The sequence below is a fragment of the Ictidomys tridecemlineatus genome, chromosome 8 (genome assembly GCF_052094955.1).
Source record: "Ictidomys tridecemlineatus isolate mIctTri1 chromosome 8, mIctTri1.hap1, whole genome shotgun sequence".
Classification (NCBI taxonomy): Eukaryota; Metazoa; Chordata; class Mammalia; order Rodentia; family Sciuridae; genus Ictidomys; species Ictidomys tridecemlineatus.
Window position 1 is genome coordinate 126,304,507 of NC_135484.1, and position 15,849 is coordinate 126,320,355.

The 15,849-nt window shown below is 32.4% G+C and overlaps 1 pseudogene; it reads right to left on the reverse strand.

Moving 5' to 3' along the window:
• Positions 1–13,750: 13,750 nt before the first annotated feature.
• On the reverse strand, positions 13,751–14,654 carry LOC101956151 (olfactory receptor 2B11-like; annotated as a pseudogene).
• Positions 14,655–15,849: the final 1,195 nt, after the last annotated feature.

Sequence of the window (15,849 nt, forward strand, 5' to 3'; positions counted from 1 at the left end):
CAATATTACACTTAAACAAAAAGAATCAGCAAAAATGGAAAAAAATAACAAAAGGCTGGACTTGTCCAACCTCAATTAATCAGCGTAATAATTATATCATCTCCACGGGAAGTAAGAAGACTTTGATGTTAAACAATCTTAGAATATATATATATATATATATTTTTGGGGGGGTAATGGGAATTGAACTCAGGGACACTGGGCCCCTGAGCCATATCCCCAGCCCTATTTTGTATTTTATTTAGAGACAGGATCTTACTGAGTTGCTTAGAGCCTCACTTTTGCTGAGGCTGGCTTTTTAACTTGTGATCCTTCTTTCTTAGCCTCTGAGCTGCTGGGATTACAGGCATGCACCACCTTGCTTGGTTCAATCTTAGCTATTTTGAATTGAGGGGAAAAATTAAATAATTTTTTTGTTTTTCTGCTAGTGTTTTCTCATTTTTTTTCTTATTCACTGGTGCATAGTAATTATATACACCAGTGAGTTTCATTATGATATTGTGGTACATGCATATAACATAATTTGATCAATTTTATTCCCTAGTACCCTCCACCCCTGAATCTTAACCTCCTCCTTACAACAGATCCTGTTCATTTACTTTCCTGTTTTTCATCCTACTTTCATGATATATTTTTATTTTATATTATTTTATTTATGTTTCCCCAGTAGCTTTCAATATGACAGAAAATGTGGTACTTGTCTTTCTGACTATGGCTTATTTTGCTTAACATGATACTTCACAACTCCATTCATTTTTTCTAAAAATGACATAATTTTATTCTTCTTTGTGACTGAATAAAAGTCCATATTTTCTGTATCCATTCATCCATTGATGGACCCCTAGGTTTGTTCCATAACTTGGTTATTGCAAATTGTGTTCCAATAAACACTGCTATGCATGTATCTCCAAAGTATGCTGGCTTAAATTCTTTCAGGTAGACACCAAGGAGTGGTATAGTGGGATTATAGGGAAGTTCTATTTTTAGCTTTTTGAGGAAACTCCATACTGATTTTTATTATAATGGCTATACTAAATTATGTTCCGATCAACAGTGTATAAATGTTCCCTTGCTTCCACATCCTCATCAGCATTTAATGTTATCTGCATTTTTGATGACTGCCATTCTGATAGGAATGAGATGGAGTCTCAGTATAATTTTGTTTTGCAATGAATTGCTAAAGATTTTGAAAAATTTTTCATATAATTGTTGGCTATTTGTCTATCTTCTTTTGAGAAATGTCTATTCAGTTAATTTGCCCATATATTGATCAGGCTATTTGCTGTTTTAATGTTAATTTTGTTGAGTTCTTTATATATTTTGGATATTAATGTTCTGACAGAAGAGTAGTTGAAAAGATTTTCTCTCTTTCTGTAGGCTGTCTGGTCATACTATTTTTTCCTTTGCTTTGCTGAAACTTTTGAAGTTGATGCTGTCTTGTTTATTGAGTCTTGCTTTTATATCCTGAGCTATAGGAGTTCTGAAGACATTGCCTGAGCCTTTATGTTAAAGTGTTTCCCCTATGTTTTCTTCTAATAGTTTCAAAGTTTTTGATTTTTATACATAGACTTTTGATCCATTTTGTGTTGTGTGGTAGAAAGTAAGAGATAGGGATCAAGTTTCATTCTTCTATATATAAATATCTATTTTTTTCTCAGCACAATGTGTTAAAGAGGTTATTTTATCTCCAATATATGTTTTTGGCACCTTTGTCAAAAATAGATAAATAATTGTGGGGGTTTGTTTCTCTGTCTTCTATTCTATCCCATTGATCAATATGTCATTTTAATTTTATTATCATACTTTTTTGATATTAAGGCTCTGTGGTAAATTTTGAAATCAGCTATTACAATGTCTCCAGCTTTATTCTTTTTGATCATGATTTCTTTGGCTATTCTGGGTCTTTTGTTTTTTCATATGAAATTTAGGATTTTAATTCTGTGATAAATACCATTGATAGATATTGCATTGAATCTGTAGATCACTTTTGTCAATATGGCTCTATAAACAATATTAGTTCTGCCTGTTTATAAACATTAGGGGTCTTTCTATCTTCTAGCATCTTCTTCTATACCTTTATTCAGTGTTCTGTAATTTTCCTACTGGAAGCCCTTAGCTTCATTTGTTAGACCTGTTGTTCAGCATTTCATTTATTTATATACTTTTGGAGCTATTGTGAATAGAATTGTTTTCCTGATTGGAAATACCAATAGATTTGTTATTGGTATGTAGAAAAACTATTGACTTTTGTACATTTTTTCCTGCTACTTTGCTGCATTTATTTTTCTGTGTTTTGGTGAAAGCTTTAAGTCTTTCCAAGAATTGTTTGTTATAAACTGCAAATAGGAATAATTGAACTTCTTCCTTTCCTTTTTGTATCTCTCCCTTTTGTTTCTTTCTCTTGGCTAGTTGCTCTGGTTAAAATTTCAAGCACAATATTGAATAGAAGTTGAGAGAGTGAGTGCACTTTCTTTTCTTGTTCCCAATTTTAAAGAAAATGCTTTCAGCTTTTTCTCATTCAGAAGGCTGTTGACTTTGGGTTCAACATAAATGCTTTTAAAATTATCTTTCTCCATTACAATTTGAGGGAATTGAGCTACAATGTTTCTTCATGCTTACGATTGCATGTTTGTGTGTGCTATTTTATTTATTTATTTATCTGCACAGCCACTTAGCTCACTTTGATCATTTGATATCTTATGCTAAATTTTCTCTATTGTATCCATTGTGTATGAATTTTCCTTTACTGGATTTATTAAAACAAGTTTTCATATAAATTTGGACAGTCATCAGTAACCCAGTTGTTATACAACAGCTGAAATATATTTTTAAACTCCAGGTAATTACTCCATGGTGGAAACTCAATTTCACGCCAGGGTCTTATTCAAACTCATAAATTATTTCACATTTCCAGGATATACATGTTTCCTTGTTTCCCAGCCACTATGTGCATTGAAAGCAACAACATCAAGTACTTGATTACAGTATCACTTTGAGAAAGATAAGTATGCAATGAGGGGTTTTCAAGTGTGCTTTATGAAATCCACAATCATCTTTAGGGTGAACAATATTCATATAGGAAGCTTAGATAATACACCAGTAGAAAGTTTTGAGTCTCCTGTCTAGTTAGTTAGTGTTTAAGGATACCACCTACATTCATATGATTATAAAACCATCCTATGGTATGTCACATAAAATTATTGAAAGCAAAGATGTGAATGTTGTCCTTTTATCATATGTTATTCTAGTGCTGAATTGTGCAATAACAAAAATTAAATAATAATTACAACCAATCCTTAGTGACCCCTTTGTGTGAAACACAATAAGCTTTTCATATTCATTAAATCCCTTATCACCCACACCCAAACCTCTGATAAAGAACATTTTAGTATGTGTATTTTAGTATGTTGTTATTTACTCCTATATTCTGTTACTAACTGGAAAATTTCTTAAGATCAAAAGACAATCAATGCCTTAGAAATGATCTAGTGATATATCAAAACTAGAATTTCAGTGTTTGAATATTCCATAGAAAGCACTGGTAATTTAGGGCCTGAAATAGCTGACATTATTAAAAATATTATCTTTGTACAATGTGCATTTAGGAACATATCTTACCTTATGTTCTCTTTTGGGTGAAAATTCTATGGTATAGAGGGGATAGTACATAAGCATACTATCAATAAATTAGATACATAAGATAGACATTATAAAAATAATAATCTCCCCATATTATTAAATAATTGCACTACAAGACACCTATTATCTGTTCAATTAACACTGCTATATTCACCTTTGATATTTTTCTACCATGCACCATCTTTCAATATTTTAAAGAACATTTTAGAGTTGATGTTCTATGAATTCTATAACCAATAACATCTAATTATCTCTCTAGTGACACTATTCATTTCAATATGCATTAGCAATTTTATTAAATTTGTATTATTTCAAATTTTATTCATAATATTTACCTCAGTGACATTTTGTTTGTGAATATTCATCACTCCTGTCAATAGACCAAATTACAACAAATTTAATTATAGATCTGGTTGGCTTCTATTTGCAATTCATGAATCAAGGCAGCCTCCATTCTACAAAATAAATTAAATTTCCTACTGGGCAATAATAGGACCATGTTTTGTAAGGTGGAAACAGGGAAACAGAATGACTGAAAAAAATCTCACTTTTTAACATCAGGTGTTTTAGGTTACTTTTTGAAAGGATTGAAACAGAGCACCTCAGTAGCTGACTCAAGTAGCCCAGAATCTCCTTTTTCAGGAAAGCCTTGTCTGTTTGGGGATCTATCTGATTTCTTAACATTTCAGTTCAATTATGTGGCATTTTAGCATGTGTGATTCCAATTTGGTTTGATCTGATCTGTTGGAGCCTCATGTAGAAAGTCTGGATATTTCCCTAGAGACATCATTGCAGGTGTGCCTATTCCATGTGATTTAATCTGAAATATATTTTAAGCTCTACAATTATGTTCTTATATCTCTCATCTTTTCCATATCATTCTCATGATATTTCATTATTTTTAGTATTTGAGGTCCATGACTTTTGAATCTTCTACTTCCAGTGTTTTTTTCATCACTATTTCACAACCTGGACAAATTGTTTACCCCCCAAATTTTAAAATTACTTTAATAAAGGACCAAACTCTATTCCTTTTGACATCTCTTTAGTTTATCTGCTCATATTTTCATTGTAGTATATCTTGTCCATACTTAATTTTCATCAAACACAGTATTTGACTTATATTCACAGCATTTTTGACCTTTATTTATAATAAAAGATAAAGAAATTCATGTTATTTTTATATGATATCAAAACATTTGAATGAAATAAGTACAAGTGAATCCATGAAAATTTGATTATACAATAAAAAGTATTTCATGTGACTTAGTCCCTTGATCTAAGGAAATCTTTATACTTCATTCAAGTATTTAACATCACTCTGATATAGAATTTATTGATATTTAAATGCTTTAAAGTTTGGTCTAATTAAGAAGAGAAATCTAGTTATCAGAGTCACTGAAGTGATATTTCTAGTTTAAAATATCTCCCTGAAATTTTGCTTTTCATATGTACATTAGGCAGTATGATGTATATATCTTCATGCCTTTACTGAGAATGTTTGACCTTTAAAGACAAGTATCTTTTAACTTACCTTATTTTGATAAATATTATTCAGTAAAAATAAAATATGAAGAAATTTATCAATATTTTTTAATCTTTCAGAGAAGGATGGAGAAACTGAAGTACACAGATGAGCATTTAAGAATTTGTTTCAGAATTCAGTTTTTCATTTGACTCTAGGCTGTCAAGGATAAGACAAGGATGGATTGGGAAGGCAGTAGTAGAAAATATTACAAATGCTTTGTAGGTGTGTTATTTGTATGCTGTTTCTGAGACCTCTCGGGCATTGTTTTCACACAGGCCATTCATTTTTATTCATTTATCAACTTCCCAGATGAGGTAACAGAGAACATTCCTTGGGACAGAATTTGTAATTTAAATGCTTCTTGTGTAAAATTAGTTACTTAATGAACTGAGGATGAGAGCAGGTCTCTTCTGTTGGTAAATGTGTTCCAAAATAAACTCAGTCAATTTATCAACCCCCAGGACACAAATTTGAACAGCAAAAATTATCACTTTGTACCCCTGAGAAATTGTTCCCATGATTCCTAATGGACACCCAAATCTGTGTATGCTCTAATTCTTTACATGAAATTCCATATTAGTGGGATTTAACCCACATAAATCCTCCTGTGTACTTTAAATTATTCATAGATTACTTATAATACCTAGCAAAGCTTAAATGCTATATGAATTGTTATACTATTATTTAGGGAATAACAATGAAGGAAAGTCTGTAAATGTTCAGTACAGAAGCACTCATGTTAGGTCTAACTGCATAGCACATGATCTACTATTGGTAGAATCTGTTGATGAGGAACCTGGGGACAGGGAGGGCCTCCTGTATAATTGAATAATTAAATAGCAAACAGATCTGAGGTAGACTGAATAAATGATTTTGGGCATTTAAATGAGATTCTTGAATATAGTATTTTATTTATTATTCAATTATGTCAAGAAATATTTGGTAACTTCTAATAATAACAATAAAAGGTACAACAATTAGGAAAAGAAAAAAATTATAAAAGTGATGTTTTCAATAGAAAGGAATAGTGATACTTAAAAACTTCAAAATATTTGATGATTTTATAACAAAAAGACTAACACACACAAAAGTGCATGTTACTCAGATATGTGGGTATTAAGATTTAAAAAAAATAGACACGTAATTCATGAACTCATTATTTTGAAAAACAATTTAAATCTTTGAAATCAAGTACAAATGGAAAGGCTTTCTTTTGACAATTGCTCCCTGGTCTGTAATCCTTCTAACTCCCTGAAGGTAATCACTTGTAGTGCATGACTGTTTGTCTTTCCAAATTACACGTGTGCTAGATATTTCCCACTCCCTCTCTCAATCCCAGATCCATTCTCTATCTCTCTATATGTTTCTACCATGTTTTGTGCTTCTAGGGGTTGACTGAATAGAATTCCTTTGTATCTGGCTTCTGGTTGGGTTTAGCTAATGGAAAACAACATTAAAGTTAGCATGTGAGAATAAAGAGAGTTTAGGGTATTTTCCCCTTTCTGCTTCTCAGCTGAAACACATGAGGCTGCCTATAGTTTCAGCCAAAGGTGATACCTCCTGAAGGTGGCCATGTTAATATAGTTACTCTCTTGTTTCCAGTACCACTTCCTCCCTTTGCTTTTTCAGGTTTTTGGTTGATAACAGGCTCTCCACCATTGCTAGCTCCAGGATAGTGCATATGTAATACACAGGTATAAATCCCTTGTTGGTATTTCTAAGTCCTTCCCACAAACACCTTTGTAAATGCTTTTTTTTTTTTTTTTTTGAACCTACCCTCAAAATCCCAGGTGGAGTATACCATCTAATTTATACTGGGACCATAGCTGACAAAAATTTTGAGAGAAACAGACCAAGGGCATTTAAAATTATTATTATTATTATTATTATTATTATTATTATTATTATTATTATTATTATTATTATTATGGTGCTGGAATTAAACCCAGAGCCTTGTGCATGCAAGGCAAGCACCTACCAACCTATGTATAACCTTAGCCCTTTTTCATTAGTTTCTTATCTGGTCTTTGTTCTTCCTTATGCTAATTTTGGGTTTGTTCTTGATTTTCTAGTTCCCTGAGATTCAGCTATGTGATTTATTTGAGATCATTCTTTTTTTTTGATGTGGATATTAATTGCTATAAATCTTCCTTGTAGTACAGCTTTTACTATATTCTGTAGGTTTCTGTACATTGTGGTGGCATTTTCTCTTCTTTCAGAACTTTTAAATTTCCTTCTTGGTTTCTTCCTTGATCCATTGAATGTTCAGTAGTATTGAAATAGTAGTATTCAAATTAATTGTTTAATTTCCATGTATTTGTATAGTTTGAAATTTGTTCTTATTGTTGACTTTCAGTTTTATTTGACTGTTGTCAGAAAAGAAACTCCATATAATTTTAAGATTTTAAAATTTCTTGAGAATGTTTTTGATGTCTGTAATGTGATCTATCCTGGATAATATTTATTTGCTGTTGACAAAAATGTGTATTTACAGTTGTTAAATGGAGTGTTCTGTAGGTACCTGTTGGGTTAATTGGTTTAGTGTGAATTATAACTCTAACTCCATTATTTCCTTATTGATTTTTTTTTCCGAATTATCAGTCTGTTGCCAAAAGTAGTAGTATGATAATATCACCAACTCTTATTGTATTGGAGTCTATTATTTCCTATAGTTCAATTAATATTTGTGTTTGTATTTTTATTTGTATTTGGTGCTCCAGTATTGGATGAATACAAACACACACACACACACACACACACACACACACACACACATTATTATCTTGATAAATTGACTCCTTTATCATTATATAAGAGCCTTATTTGTCTCTTTATTGCCTTTGTTCTAATGTCTATTTCATCTATTGTAAGTGTGGTACTCCTGTTTTGTCTTGGATTATACTTGCATGAAACATTTTATTCCTTCAATCTCAGTCTATATCTGTACATGGAGGTAAAATGACTTTCTTGGTTTTTTTTTAAAAGTTTAATCTACTCAGAGTAGTCATTTTCTGTCTTTTTTAAAACAGTCTTTTTAAGCATCTTTTTTGAAGACTATTTATTTATTTATTTATTTGCATTATAATTCTTAACGCACCATTATACAATAATTTATCATATATCTGATTATATACAACGTATGTTGACACCACATTCACATCTTCATATATGTATTTTGTATAATGATTTAAACATCTTTTATTAATTTTATTTTACTTATTCTTATTAGTTATATATGACAGCAGAGTACAATTCCATTCCATATTACACAAATAGAACACAATTTTTTGTTTCTGATTGAATACAAAGTAGAGTCACATCATTTGTGTTTTTATATATGTACTTAGGGTAATAATGTCCATCTCATTCCACCTGCAAATGCCATGATTTCATTGACTTTTAATGCTGAGTATTCCATTGTGTATATATACCACACTTTCTTTATCCATTCATATACTGACATGCATCTAGGTTGTTTTTACAATTAGCAGTTGTGAATTCTGTTGCTATAAACATTGACATTGCTGTGTCCTTGTAATATGCTGTTTTTAAGTCCTTTGAGTATAAACCAAGGAGTGGGATAGCTCGGTCAAATGTGATTCTATTACTAGTTTTCCAAGGAATCTCCATTCTGCTTTCCAGATGGGCTGCACCAATTTGCAGTCCCAGCGGCAATGTTAAGAGTGTGCCCTTTTTCCCACATCCGCACCAATACCTATTGTTGTTTGTATTCTTAATAGGTGCCATTCTGACTGGAGTGATATGAAATCTTAGAGTAGTTTTGATTTAGTAGTTTTGATTAGCATTTTTAGTAGTTTTGATTAGCATTTCTCTAATTGATAGAGATGCTGAACTTTTCTTCATATATTTGTTGATTGATTATATATCATCTTCTGAGAAATGTCTGTTCAGTTTCTTGACCCATTTATTGATTGGATTATTTGGTTTTTGGTGTTAAGATTTTTGATTTTTTATATATCCTAGAGATTTCTTTTTCATTCTTTATTTCTTTCTCTTTTTTCCTTCCTTCCTCAATCCAATTCTTTATTTTTTTAATTTTCTTTTACAGTGCTTTGAACCAAGATCAGAAACTTGTGCATGCTATAAAGTAACCTTTCACAGATCTATAACCCTAGCCCTTCTACTATTACTTGTGTAGGTAATCTTTCTCTCCTTTGTCTTTCTTATCTTCTTCTTTAACTCCTATAACTCCAATTTTTTCTTATTTTGTCCCATAAATCTTATAATCTTTTTATATACCACATCATATTCTTTTCTTTTTCTCCTATAAGTATTTTAAAATTACCTGTGTTTGAGTTCAAAGATTTGTCTTCTGGTGAATAATTATGTTGTAGATGTTTTAAATAGTACTCCTCATTTTTGTATTCCAGCTCTGGGCTTCTGTCAAATTTCTTTATTGTTTTAATCTATTAAATTTCCTGTTCTGCTCACTTACTCTTTCTCACTTTTTGAATTTAATTTCATTCTTATTTATTTGTGCTTTCTTGAAGTTCAACCAATTCTCTGAAAGCGGTTATTTTATTTATTTGTCAAGTAATTCATCTCTTTAGGGTCAGTTGCTGCCACTTTACTTTGGGATTTTTGGTGATATCATGTTTCTCTGGTTGTTCCTGCATTGAAGTTGTTATAGTTAAAGCAATGTCCCAGGGTTTCATAAATTGACTTCCAGACTAGTCACATATAATAGAATCAAGCCTTTATTGAAGCACAGTGGTGGCAACTGACCAGAACATAAAGTTGTTCTCCTGATTAGCCCCAAACTATTACAGGGGTGCTCTTTATAAACCTGAAAACTGCAAAAGGGACATTTCAGGGTCTAGTCAATGCAAGCAAGCCAAGTTACAGAAGCAGGAGAGTGCAGCCAGGTGGCAGGAAGCTTAACCAATCACAATAGCCCAGTCATCCCAATTACAGAAACACAGCCCTATTATCCTAGCTACAGAAACAATGCCCCATTAGGTAGTTCTGTGTTCTTAAGGGTTTCTAGAGCAAAAGAAAAAGAACAACTTGCCCCAGTGACCCTTGTATTTGGCATGGCTGTTTTATAAAATGGAGTCACCTTGGCTTGACTATTACAATGTCTAAGCTTTGAAGAAGTAGGTGTTAATTCCAGTCTTGACATACTAGTTTTATTGCAGGAATGTAAATATGTCCATAGATTTTTGGCCAGACTCTCTGATATGGTTTTTATATCCTTTGACAATTACCTTTATTATAGTGCTGTAATGGTTAATTTTAATTATCAATTTGATTGGCTTAAAAATACCAAGTATTGAGAGGATTATGGTTGTATCAATGAGTGTGTGTCTAGGAAAGATTGGCATGTGGGATAGCCAACTGGAAAGGAGTTCTTCCTTAAGCATGGGCAGCACCAACCAATAGAATGATGGCTTGAATGGAATAAAGTTGGGAATACAAAGAAGCAGCAACAGATGTAAGCTCAATTCTTCTTGAATGGGTTCTTGATTGCTGCTGTGATTGTCTGAGGATATCAGATTTTTGCTTCTTCACTTTTCCACAGTGGACTCTGACAGTGATTTTCCAGAAAGCTTAGATCTCAGATTAGCATAGCACCATTGATCCCTCTTGTTCTGGGGCTTCAGTCTCTTGGACAGTGCTGCTTCTGTTTTCCCAGCTCTCCAGGCTACAGATGACCATTGTGAACTATCCAGCTGCTGGTCACATAAGCCAACCTAATAAATCCCCTTTTATAATTATACTTCCTGTTCATTCTGTTCCTCTTGAGAACCCTGACTAATACATGTTGGATTGGAATATTTTGATCCTTGGAGCTGTTGTAACTCAGGGGTGTACCTGAAGGCTATGGTCCCAAGGCTCCCATTGCACTAGAGTATATCTGAGGACCACAACAATTGAGGCCTGTCTGCCATGAAAATTTCACAAAAGTCCAAATGTCCTGTATTCTGTCAGCAGGATTTTTCCCAGAGAGTGAATCTCCCTCCCAGTGGCTACATTTCCCACCTGGTGTTGGAGGCGATATGAAGACTGAGCCTATGGTCAGGGGCTATGATTGTCTGTTTGGTCTAGAATTTCACTTGGTTGGTTCAATGTTGAGTTGTAAATAAAAGCCTATACTTATTTTCCTTTCCCTTCTTCAAATACATGTTATGTCTCTCTGTATTCTTCTGTGTGGGGATGAGGAAATAGTGACATGGGTAATGTAAAATAAACTTTCCTGCTATCTTCAATCTAGCATCTTCTTATTATATAATAATCAGGTACTGTGATCTCTCACCTCTTTTTCTTAGTTCTTGTGAAATTTTACATTAGAATCATCACAAAAGTTTATGTTTAAACTTTACATTTCTGCAGAAGGACAATTATTGATAAATCTTATCACCTTGTTCTACCTCCCTTTTAGAAAATGCTTTTCTTGATATTTACTTATTGAAAAAAAAATTATACCTTCTATTCATTTCTGTATATATGAAATATAACCACTGTCAATGGCTCATATTTTTCTCAGAGTACTTATATTTTATAAAATTTCCAAGTCAACCTACTATATTAATTTCTCACAATTTCTGTTTCTTTTACACTTATTTAATACTTCTTAAGTTGTAGATGAACACAATACCTTTATTTAGGTATTTTTATGTGGTGCTGAGGATCAAACCCAGTGCCTCACACATGCTAGGCAAGTGCTCTACCCGAGCCACAACCCCAGCCCGTCTTTTACATTTTTATCACACAGCTTAGTGAAGAACCTCATTGCTACTTTAAGAAAAAATTTTAGGTATTTTTCTATTTAAAACAACTTTTAATTTAACTTCATATGTTCTTAAATTCAGGGTTGTACATAATGTTATTATTTAAAGTCCTATAAGTTTTTATCACATGAAAGAATACACATTCTTTAATATTGCAATTACTTTTGGTACCTGGTAGTTTAACATATATCCCATTTTCAACAATTTATAATTTTTAGCTTGAAATTTATTGAATTATTTATGATTTTGGACACATAAAATTAAGTATCTATTGTTTTGTTTTTGTACTGGGGATTGAATTCAGGGTCACTCAACTGCTGAGCTATATCTCCAGCCCTATTTTGTATTTTATTTAGACACAGGGTCTCAGTGATTTTCTAAGTATCTAGCTGTTGCTGGCTTTAAACTCACCATCCTTCTGCCTCAGCCTCCCAAGCACTGGGATTACTGGTATGCGCCATCATACCCAGTAATCCATTGTATTTTTAAATAGATTACTATAAATTGAAAAGAGTTGATTTTTTTGGTAATTAATGTAATTCCAAGACATTATGTTGTTATAACAATATCATACAATATTGTCTTCCTCTTTAACATTAAAAAAATACCAATGATCTAAATAGAAACAAAATTTATGCATGAGGAAAGATTTGGATATTCTGACACCTACTATGACCTGAATGAATCCAGAAGACACTATACTAAATATGGTATGATTCCACCTAAGGCAGCCATTCACAGAGATAAAAAGCAAAATAGTGATTGTCAGTGTTTGGAGGTGGGAATTGGATTTATTGTTTAATTGGTACAGAGATGCAGGTTGTGAAGATCAAAAGATTTCTAGAGATGCGTGGTGGTGATGAGTGCACAAGGGGAATCTACTTCTGAAGTATACATCAAAAAAAGTAAAATGATAAATGTTATGTGTACTTTACCACATTAAAAATGAAATAATATTTAGAAGGAACAAAGTAAAAGGTAAAGTGAGTAAACCTGTACCCCCAAATAATAAAAGAAATGGTTTCAATTTTCAATCCTAATATAAACTATAAGAGCTCAAGAATCAATGAGGTACTTCATTATATATCAACTGTGGTTTATACTTTCCTTGAAGATTTTTTGAAACATTAGATAAGGTTGCAAATACAAAATATGGTCAAATATTTACTAACTCACAGCATCCTTTTCCTATTTTTGTGTTGTCTTTCTCATATGTCTCCTTTATTAGTTGTTTCCCTAAGATAATGATATATTCTTGTGCAAAGGTAGTATGTATTCCAATTTTTGCCATCTGACCTTGAAAAATAACAGCAATTTTTCATTTGTTGAGTGTATGTTACATCAACATGAACTGAGTTTGAAAAATTTTTGATTTTTGGAAAGCATACGGTGTTTCACACAGAATACAGAGTGCAGCCAGGCTGTGAACACAGACCTTGGCCAATCTTACAGAGTGAGGAAAATGTTTCTCAGTTGAATGGATGGGAAGCCCACTGATGAATGGTTACCATGGAATTGCTATGATGACTAGTGTGAACTAATCAGTTTATATTCCTAAATTTAAAACTACTAAATGAAATTACTATTTCACCATGTATGTTCCATAATAGAACCATTATAATATGTTTCCACAGAGTGCCACAGATGCATATTACACAGATGCATATTAGCTAACTTTATTTATTTTGGACATGATTGTGAAGAATGTGACAAATATTATTTGGAAGAAGAATATGTAACATGAGATGGAATTATAAGATAAAATGAGCTATTAAGAGAACCAAGTAAATCAACTCTAATTTTGAAAATGTTTCATTTGATTTACCAAGTATTACCTGGAACTAAAAATGCTTCTCAACAGCTTGCCTAATGCCAGCTTCACATCCTTATTTCTCAGGGTACAGATGAAGGAGTTGAGTGTAGGAGTCAACAATCCATAGAACAGAGCCATGAACTTGGGTTGTTCCCTTGAGATGGAAGAAACGGGCTTAAAGTACCTGATAATGGCTGGATCATAACATAAAAGAACTACAATAAGATGTTCCAAATGCCTTTTTACTTCCTTCAGAAGATTTGATCTTAAATATAGTATGCCCAATATTAGCATAGGAGGCAAAAATTAGGCACTGAAGAACAGTTATTACAAAAATGCATGCCACAGAGAGTGCAAGCTCATTATTTTCCTTTTCCCTAGAGGCAGTCTTTATCAGAACTGGAATCTCACAAAACAAGTGATCCAGTTTATTGATGCCACACAGTGGCAACTGTAATATAAGAGTGACCTCAAAAACTCCGTAAGTAATTCCACTCATTCACAAAATTAAACCTAATAGGACACAGATGCGCTAATTCATGATGAGGATGCAATGCAGAGGTCTGCAGAAGGACACATCATGGTCAAAAGACATAAGAGCCAGAAGAAGAAATTCTGTGTCTCCCAATGTGCTGAAAAATAAACCTGAACTGCACACTCCACATAGCTGATGGTCTTCTTAGAGTTTCCCAGTTAAACAGCAGCTGGGGCACAATGCTTGTGGTTAAACAGATGTCCAGGAAGCAGAAGTTGGTGAGGAAGAAATAAATGGGGCTATGAAGATGAGAGTCTAACTTGGACACTAGAATGATGGCAGTTTCTCACCAATGGGGTATGCTAAGAGAAGGATAACAAAAAATGGAAGCTCTAGCTATGGATGGTCAGCAAAACTTTTAGGGTGGCTTTCATTAATTAGTGCCATTCTCTTCAAAATGTTTAACCTATAGTAAGAAATTTATTTTAAAAAGTGTAGAATTATAAAGCACAATTAGGCATTGACTATACACAAATCTGAGATGGCATGCAAAATCTTGTTAGGCAAATAGTATAAGTTTAATAAGTATAAGTGTAAATTAAAAGCAGCTACATTTAGCAAACATACTTAACATTCTGTAACTGAATTTCTTCTCATATTTAATAAAGGTAACAATAGTTATTTCCTTTAATTCTGATGAGGATTCAATGGCAAGTTCAAAGCAATAATTTTCAATCTTCTACTGGCATAAATATCATCAGAATAGTTTGTTTACATTAAGTTTGTAGGTTCTTCTTTTTATTTATTTTTATTGTTTACTTATATATGACAGCTCAATGAATTACAATTCTTACTACACATATAGAGCATATTTTTTTCATATTTCTGGTTGTATAAAAGTTTGTAGGTTCTTATAAACTGACAAAAGAGCTCTGTCATGGGATGCTTGTATAAGATGGTTTCTTTTCAGATGCACTGCTGCAAAGCATTATGGAAATGTTAAGAAAAGGAAAGGTACTGAGGTTTCAGTAGTTGAGGAAGAACAGGGAAAAATCTGGAGCAATGGAAATTGTCAATACAGTATTTTCCCAATCAAACTAGATAGTATAATAGTTGCTACAAAGTAACATGACTACATTTGATAATACAAAGTAGTGTAATTTCCTTGGAATAGTTAGAAGACCTTCTGTTGAACGTAATTGTTAGCTTTCCAGAATTGAGCAAGAAGTTCAAACACTTTTGGCAGTAGTTTCTGTACCTATAAACTGAGATAGTAAAATTACAACATAAGCGTCCTGTTGTTTAAAACTTTAATTTGTAAAGTTTTCTTCCATAACTCTTTGTGTCAAACATAGGTATTTGATCTCTTGTATTAAATTTTATTTAATATATCCTTTGTGTGTTTTTCATTATAAACTGAGCTTAGCATCCTGTTGTAATATATCAGCATACAATTGATATATTGAATAATTATCAATGGTCAATTGAATGTATATACAGCTAAAAATATGTTTTTGAACTAAACACAACTGCTGTCAGGAGAAAAATCAATATCCCACTTTAAGCTCAGATACATTTTCAGATTCTCCAGTTATTTTACATTTTCAGATTCTCCAGTTATTTTACATATGTATATGTATGT